This window comes from Osmia lignaria, unplaced genomic scaffold, assembly GCF_051020975.1.
Source record: "Osmia lignaria lignaria isolate PbOS001 unplaced genomic scaffold, iyOsmLign1 scaffold0001, whole genome shotgun sequence".
NCBI classification, from domain to species: Eukaryota; Metazoa; Arthropoda; class Insecta; order Hymenoptera; family Megachilidae; genus Osmia; species Osmia lignaria.
In genome coordinates, this window is record NW_027478158.1 from 22,014,587 (window position 1) to 22,022,455 (window position 7,869).

A 7,869-nucleotide genomic window follows, 5' to 3' on the forward strand; every position below is an offset into this window, starting at 1 on the left:
TTAATTCTCTACAAAAAAGGTCTCTTAACATTTTGCCATAGCTCGCTTCGTTTCCGAGATATTTGCAGATTTATCTCAAGGGAAGGGGCCTGACGGACATATTTCGAGATATTTCTTCTTCTTGTTGTTCTTCTTCTGCACAGCTAAGCTGGAAGTGGCATTTGCGGCTCGCACTAGTGCAGAGTTATCTCAAAGAAAGGGGCCACGGTGTTTCTGTATCTCTATTATGTTGGTGCGGCTTCGGAACTTTTAAATATCTTGATATATCTCGAGAACTACGCATCTGATCAAAACATATCATAGAACATAAAAAGTAGGAAACTTAATTCTCTACAAAAAAGGTCTCTTAACATTTTGCCATAGCTCTCTTCGTTTCCGAGATATTTGCAGATTTATCTCAAGGGAAGGGGCCTGACGGACATATTTCGAGATATTTCTTCTTCTTGTTGTTCTTCTTCTGCACAGCTAAGCTGGAAGTGGCATTTGCAGCTCGCAATAGTGCAGAGTTATCTCAAAGAAAGGGGCCACGGTGTTTCTGTATCTCTATTATGTTGGTGCGGCATCGGAACTTTTAAATATCTTGATATATCTCGAGAACTACGCGTCTGATCAAAAAATATCATAGAACATAAAAAGTAGGAAACTTAATTCTCTACAACAACGGTCTCTTAACATTTTGCCATAGCTCGCTTCGTTTCCGAGATATTTGCATATTTATCTCAAGGGAAGGGGCCTGACGGACATATTTCGAGATATTTCTTCTTCTTGTTGTTCTTCTTCTGCACAGCTAAGCTGGAAGTGGCATTTACATCTCGCACTAGTGCAGAGTTATCTCAAAGAAAGGGGCCACGGTGTTTCTGTATCTCTATTATGTTGGTGCGGCTTCGGAACTTTTAAATATCTTGATATATCTCGAGAACTACGCTTCTGATCAAAAAATATCATAGAACGTAAATTGTAGGAAACATTATTCTCTACAAAAAAGGTCTCTTAACATTTTGCCATAGCTCGCTTCGTTTCCGAGATATTTGCAGATTCATCTCAAGGGAAGGGGTCTGACGGACATATTTCGAGATATTTCTTCTTCTTGTTGTTCTTCTTCTGCACAGCTAAGCTCGAAGTGGCATTTTGCAGCTCGCAATAGTGCAGAGTTATCTCAAAGAAAGAGGCCACGGTGTTTCTGTACCTCTATTATGTTGGTGCAGCTTCGGAACTTTTAAATATCTTGATATATCTCGAGAACTACGCATCTGATCAAAAAATATCATCGAACATAAAAAGTAGGAAACTTAATTCTCTACAAAAAAGGTCTCTTAACATTTTGCCATAGCTCGCTTCGTTTCCGAGATATTTGCAGATTTATCTCAAGGGAAGTGGCCTGACGGACATATTTCGAGATATTTCTTCTTCTTGTTGTTCTTCTTCTGCACAGCTAAGCTGGAAGTGGCATTTGCAGCTCGCAATAGTGCAGAGTTATCCCAAAGAAAGGGGCCACGGTGTTTCTGTATCTCTATTATGTTGGTGCGGCTTCGGAACTTTTAAATATCTCGATATATCTCGAAAACTACGCTTCTGATCAAAAAATATCATAGAACATAAATTGTAGGAAACATAATTCTTTACAAAAAAGGTCTCTTAACATTTTGCCATAGCTCGCTTCGTTTCCGAGATATTTGCAGATTTATCTCAAGGGAAGGGGCCTGACGGACATATTTCGAGATATTTCTTCTTCTTGTTGTTCTTCTTCTGCACAGCTAAGCTGAAAGTGGCATTTGCAGCTCGCACTAGTGCAGAGTTATCTCAAAGAAAGGGGCCACGGTGTTTCTGTATCTCTATTATGTTGGTGCGGCTTCGGAACTTTTAAATATCTCGATATATCTCGAAAACTACGCTTCTGATCAAAAAATATCATAGAACATAAATTGTAGGAAACATAATTCTCTACAGAAAAGGTCTCTTAACATTTTGCCATAGCTCGCTTCGTTTCCGAGATATTTGCAGATTTATCTCAAGGGAAGGGGCCTGACGGACATATTTCGAGATATTTCTTCTTCTTGTTGTTCTTCTTCTGCACAGCTAAGCTGGAAGTGGCATTTGCAGCTCGCACTAGTGCAGAGTTATCTCAAAGAAAGAGGCCACGGTGTTTCTGTATCTCTATTATGTTGGTGCGGCTTCGGAACTTTTAAATATCTTGATATATCTCGAGAACTACGCATCTGATCAAAAAATATCATAGAACATAAAAAGTAGGAAACTTAATTCTCTACCACAACGGTCTCTTAACATTTTGCCACAGCTCGCTTCGTTTCCGAGATATTTGCATATTTATCTCAAGGGAAGGGGCCTGACGGACATATTTCGAGATATTTCTTCTTCTTGTTGTTCTTCTTCTGCACAGCTAAGCTGGAAGTGGCATTTGCGGCTCGCACTAGTGCAGAGTTATCTCAAAGAAAGGGGCCACGGTGTTTCTGTATCTCTATTATGTTGGTGCGGCTTCGGAACTTTTAAATATCTTGATATATCTCGAGAACTACGCATCTGATCAAAAAATATCGTAGAACATAAAAAGTAGGAAACTTAATTCTCTACAAAAAAGGTCTCTTAACATTTTGCCATAGCTCGCTTCGTTTCCGAGATATTTGCATATTTATCTCAAGGGAAGGGGCCTGACGGACATATTTCGAGATATTTCTTCTTCTTGTTGTTCTTCTTCTGCACAGCTAAGCTGGAAGTGGCATTTGCGGCTCGCACTAGTGCAGAGTTATCTCAAAGAAAGGGGCCACGGTGTTTCTGTATCTCTATTATGTTGGTGCGGCTTCGGAACTTTTAAATATCTCGATATATCTCGAAAACTACGCTTCTGATCAAAAAATATCATAGAACATAAATTGTAGGAAACATAATTCTCTACAAAAAAGGTCTCTTAACATTTTGCCATAGCTCGCTTCGTTTCCGAGATATTTGCAGATTTATCTCAAGGGAAGGGGCCTGACGGACATATTTCGAGATATTTCTTCTTCTTGTTGTTCTTCTTCTGCACAGCTAAGCTGGAAGTGGCATTTGCGGCTCGCACTAGTGCAGAGTTATCTCAAAGAAAGAGGCCACGGTGTTTCTGTATCTCTATTATGTTGGTGCGGCTTCGGAACTTTTAAATATCTCGATATATCTCGAAAACTACGCTTCTGATCAAAAAATATCACAGAACATAAAAAGTAGGAAACTTAATTCTCTACAAAAAAGGTCTCTTAACATTTTGCCATAGCTCGCTTCGTTTCCGAGATATTTGCAGATTTATCTCAAGGGAAGGGGCCTAACGGACATATTTCGAGATATTTCTTCTTCTTGTTGTTCTTCTTCTGCACAGCTAAACTGGAAGTGGCATTTCCAGCTCGCAATAGTGCAGAGTTATCTCAAAGAAAGGGGCCACGGTGTTTCTGTATCTCTATTATGTTGGTGCGGCTTCGGAACTTTTAAATATCTTGATATATCTCGAGAACTACGCATCTGATCAAAAAATATCATAGAACATAAAAAGTAGGAAACTTAATTCTCTACAAAAAAGGTCTCTTAACATTTTGCCATAGCTCGCTTGGTTTCCGAGATATTTGCAGATTCAGCTCAAAGGAACTGGCCTGACGGACATATTTCGAGATATTTCTTCTTCTTGTTGTTCTTCCTCTGCACAGCTAAGCTGGAAGTGGCATTTGCAGCTCGCAATCTTGCAGAGTTATCTCACAGAAAGGGGCCACGGTGTTTCTGTATCTCTATTATGTTGGTGCGGCTTCGGAACTTTTAAATATCTTGATATATCTCGAGAACTACGCATCTGATCAAAAAATATCATAGAACATAAAAAGTAGGAAACTTAATTCTCTACAAAAAAGGTCTCTTAACATTTTGCTATAGCTCGCTTCGTTTCCGACATATTTGCAGATTTATCTCAAGGGAAGGGGCCTGACGGACATATTTCGAGATATTTCTTCTTCTTGTTGTTCTTCTTCTGCACAGCTAAGCTGGAAGTGGCATTTGCGGCTCGCACTAGTGCAGAGTTATCTCAAAGAAAGGGGCCACGGTGTTTCTGTATCTCTATTATGTTGGTGCGGCTTCGGAACTTTTAAATATCTCGATATATCTCGAAAACTACGCTTGTGATCAAAAAATATCATAGAACATAAAAAGTAGGAAACTTAATTCTCTACAAAAAAGGTCTCTTAACATTTTGCCATAGCTCGCTTCGTTTCCGAGATATTTGCAGATTCATCTCAAGGGAAGGGGTCTGACGGACATATTTCGAGATATTTCTTCTTCTTGTTGTTCTTCTTCTGCACAGCTAAGCTCGAAGTGGCATTTGCAGCTCGCAATAGTGCAGTGTTATCTCAAAGAAAGAGGCCACGGTGTTTCTGTACCTCTATTATGTTGGTGCAGCTTCGGAACTTTTAAATATCTTGATATATCTCGAGAACTACGCATCTGATCAAAAAATATCATCGAACATAAAAAGTAGGAAACTTAATTCTCTACAAAAAAGGTCTCTTAACATTTTGCCATAGCTCGCTTCGTTTCCGAGATATTTGCAGATTCAGCTCAAAGGAACTGGCCTGACGGACATATTTCGAGATATTTCTTCTTCTTGTTGTTCTTCCTCTGCACAGCTAAGCTGGAAGTGGCATTTGCAGCTCGCAATATTGCAGAGTTATCTCACAGAAAGGGGCCACGGTGTTTCTGTATCTCTATTATGTTGGTGCGGCTTCGGAACTTTTAAATATCTTGATATATCTCGAGAACTAAGCATCTGATCAAAAAATATCATAGAACATAAAAGGTAGGAAACTTAATTCTCTACAAAAAAGGTCTCTTAACATTTTGCCATAGCTCGCTTCGTTTCCGAGATATTTGCAGATTTATCTCAAGGGAAGGGGCCTGACGGACATATTTCGAGATATTTCTTCTTCTTGTTGTTCTTCTTCTGCACAGCTAAGCTGGAAGTGGCATTTGCGGCTCGCACTAGTGCAGAGTTATCTCAAAGAAAGGGGCCACGGTGTTTCTGTATCTCTATTATGTTGGTGCGGCTTCGGAACTTTTAAATATCTTGATATATCTCGAGAACTACGCATCTGATCAAAACATATCATAGAACATAAAAAGTAGGAAACTTAATTCTCTACAAAAAAGGTCTCTTAACATTTTGCCATAGCTCTCTTCGTTTCCGAGATATTTGCAGATTTATCTCAATGGAAGGGGCCTGACGGACATATTTCGAGATATTTCTTCTTCTTGTTGTTCTTCTTCTGCACAGCTAAGCTGGAAGTGGCATTTGCAGCTCGCAATAGTGCAGAGTTATCTCAAAGAAAGGGGCCACGGTGTTTCTGTATCTCTATTATGTTGGTGCGGCATCGGAACTTTTAAATATCTTGATATATCTCGAGAACTACGCATCTGATCAAAAAATATCATCGAACATAAAAAGTAGGAAACTTAATTCTCTACAAAAAAGGTCTCTTAACATTTTGCCATAGCTCGCTTCGTTTCCGAGATATTTGCAGATTCAGCTCAAAGGAACTGGCCTGACGGACATATTTCGAGATATTTCTTCTTCTTGTTGTTCTTCCTCTGCACAGCTAAGCTGGAAGTGGCATTTGCAGCTCGCAATATTGCAGAGTTATCTCACAGAAAGGGGCCACGGTGTTTCTGTATCTCTATTATGTTGGTGCGGCTTCGGAACTTTTAAATATCTTGATATATCTCGAGAACTAAGCATCTGATCAAAAAATATCATAGAACATAAAAGGTAGGAAACTTAATTCTCTACAAAAAAGGTCTCTTAACATTTTGCCATAGCTCGCTTCGTTTCCGAGATATTTGCAGATTTATCTCAAGGGAAGGGGCCTGACGGACATATTTCGAGATATTTCTTCTTCTTGTTGTTCTTCTTCTGCACAGCTAAGCTGGAAGTGGCATTTGCGGCTCGCACTAGTGCAGAGTTATCTCAAAGAAAGGGGCCACGGTGTTTCTGTATCTCTATTATGTTGGTGCGGCTTCGGAACTTTTAAATATCTTGATATATCTCGAGAACTACGCATCTGATCAAAACATATCATAGAACATAAAAAGTAGGAAACTTAATTCTCTACAAAAAAGGTCTCTTAACATTTTGCCATAGCTCTCTTCGTTTCCGAGATATTTGCAGATTTATCTCAAGGGAAGGGGCCTGACGGACATATTTCGAGATATTTCTTCTTCTTGTTGTTCTTCTTCTGCACAGCTAAGCTGGAAGTGGCATTTGCAGCTCGCAATAGTGCAGAGTTATCTCAAAGAAAGGGGCCACGGTGTTTCTGTATCTCTATTATGTTGGTGCGGCATCGGAACTTTTAAATATCTTGATATATCTCGAGAACTACGCGTCTGATCAAAAAATATCATAGAACATAAAAAGTAGGAAACTTAATTCTCTACAACAACGGTCTCTTAACATTTTGCCATAGCTCGCTTCGTTTCCGAGATATTTGCATATTTATCTCAAGGGAAGGGGCCTGACGGACATATTTCGAGATATTTCTTCTTCTTGTTGTTCTTCTTCTGCACAGCTAAGCTGGAAGTGGCATTTACATCTCGCACTAGTGCAGAGTTATCTCAAAGAAAGGGGCCACGGTGTTTCTGTATCTCTATTATGTTGGTGCGGCTTCGGAACTTTTAAATATCTTGATATATCTCGAGAACTACGCTTCTGATCAAAAAATATCATAGAACGTAAATTGTAGGAAACATTATTCTCTACAAAAAAGGTCTCTTAACATTTTGCCATAGCTCGCTTCGTTTCCGAGATATTTGCAGATTCATCTCAAGGGAAGGGGTCTGACGGACATATTTCGAGATATTTCTTCTTCTTGTTGTTCTTCTTCTGCACAGCTAAGCTCGAAGTGGCATTTTGCAGCTCGCAATAGTGCAGAGTTATCTCAAAGAAAGAGGCCACGGTGTTTCTGTACCTCTATTATGTTGGTGCAGCTTCGGAACTTTTAAATATCTTGATATATCTCGAGAACTACGCATCTGATCAAAAAATATCATCGAACATAAAAAGTAGGAAACTTAATTCTCTACAAAAAAGGTCTCTTAACATTTTGCCATAGCTCGCTTCGTTTCCGAGATATTTGCAGATTTATCTCAAGGGAAGTGGCCTGACGGACATATTTCGAGATATTTCTTCTTCTTGTTGTTCTTCTTCTGCACAGCTAAGCTGGAAGTGGCATTTGCAGCTCGCAATAGTGCAGAGTTATCCCAAAGAAAGGGGCCACGGTGTTTCTGTATCTCTATTATGTTGGTGCGGCTTCGGAACTTTTAAATATCTCGATATATCTCGAAAACTACGCTTCTGATCAAAAAATATCATAGAACATAAATTGTAGGAAACATAATTCTTTACAAAAAAGGTCTCTTAACATTTTGCCATAGCTCGCTTCGTTTCCGAGATATTTGCAGATTTATCTCAAGGGAAGGGGCCTGACGGACATATTTCGAGATATTTCTTCTTCTTGTTGTTCTTCTTCTGCACAGCTAAGCTGAAAGTGGCATTTGCAGCTCGCACTAGTGCAGAGTTATCTCAAAGAAAGGGGCCACGGTGTTTCTGTATCTCTATTATGTTGGTGCGGCTTCGGAACTTTTAAATATCTCGATATATCTCGAAAACTACGCTTCTGATCAAAAAATATCATAGAACATAAATTGTAGGAAACATAATTCTCTACAGAAAAGGTCTCTTAACATTTTGCCATAGCTCGCTTCGTTTCCGAGATATTTGCAGATTTATCTCAAGGGAAGGGGCCTGACGGACATATTTCGAGATATTTCTTCTTCTTGTTGTTCTTCTTCTGC